Consider the following 1287-nt stretch of genomic DNA (forward strand, 5'->3'; position numbering starts at 1 on the left):
GGCTTTTGTGGGGGCGCGGCCTGCGGGGGAGCCGGAGCCTGCGGGTAGACGACCCCGCGACGCGCTGGAACGCCGCTCTGGGAGCTGGCTGTGCGCGCAGCCTGCGTGCCGGGGTGTCTGCCTCTGGTCTGGCCCCAGGCAGGGTGGTGGCCGCTTACGGGAGGAAGACTCCCCCTTCCGTCTCAGAGCCCTTTCTTTAAGGGCTTTCAGGGTTCCAGCAGCCTGAGAACTGGAATTCAGACTGCGCCTCCTCCTCCTGCCTCTGGGTTTTCCTGGAAGTCCTGACCCAGGCAGCCAGCAGGTGCCTGGGGGCAGTCCTGCCATCCCAGGGCCACGGGGACCAGCCGCCACAGGCCGCCAGGGCTGTCCCGAAGCCTGTCCCCGAGCCGTGGGCCCGCCTGCAGCTGCAGTGGGCTTTGGGGTCCCTTGTTCCCCTCCCTCCCAGCACCAGCAGGCACCCCAGGAGCTGGGGGGTTAGGTTTTCCTGTCGTTTGGGGAGGGGGGGTCAGAGCGCTTTCTGGACGCTGACAGTCGCAGGACCCCGGGGCTTTCGTTCACAGAGGCATCTTTGTGGGCACGGGAGGAGGGAGATTTGAAGAGCCAGAATTCGGGGAGCTCCAAACGGTTCCTCAGCTGTGCAATGTGGCAGAGCAATGGCCCACCCTCGGCCTCATCTGCCTGCAGAGCTGTGGGAGTCCAGGGTTAGGCATTTGGAGCAGTGGAGGCGGCCACCTCAGTGCCTCGGGTCAGTGCAGGTGCCCAGGCACAGAGGGGGCCCTGGCCTCGGAAGGCTGTCACTCCTGACAGACACCCTCAGCCATCTGCTGATCCTGACTGGCATCTCGACTTGGGAGACCTCCTGAGGCCACGTGCTGGTGACTGGGACTCTCACTGAGTTCTCGCTTACTTTGGAAAACTTTGCTCCGGAGAGAGTGGGTGCGAAAGGCTGGGAGCCGTATGTACGGCCCCTCCCAGCCCAGACCCATAGCCTGCTTGTCTGGACCTCTGCCAACCTCCTGTCAGTAGTGCCGAGAAGCAAATCTAGTTATTTCTAACATAAATATTTCAGAAATTATTTCTGAAGGGTAAGATTTTGTAATGCATCATTAAAATATCAAGTATGCCTAAACAAATGGACTTCTCAGCATCGCAGAGCAGAACACGAAGCGAGGTGTGAACGGGGCTGTCAGGTGCCCTTGGAAAACCGGCTCCAGCCTGCCCAACCCCACGTTCGGCCGAGGCCCTACAGGGTGAAAGGGAGGCTGTGGCCCTGCCCTCAGAGGTCGG

Source organism: Tupaia chinensis, unplaced genomic scaffold (assembly GCF_000334495.1).
Source record: "Tupaia chinensis unplaced genomic scaffold, TupChi_1.0 Scaffold000355_1, whole genome shotgun sequence".
NCBI classification, from domain to species: Eukaryota; Metazoa; Chordata; class Mammalia; order Scandentia; family Tupaiidae; genus Tupaia; species Tupaia belangeri.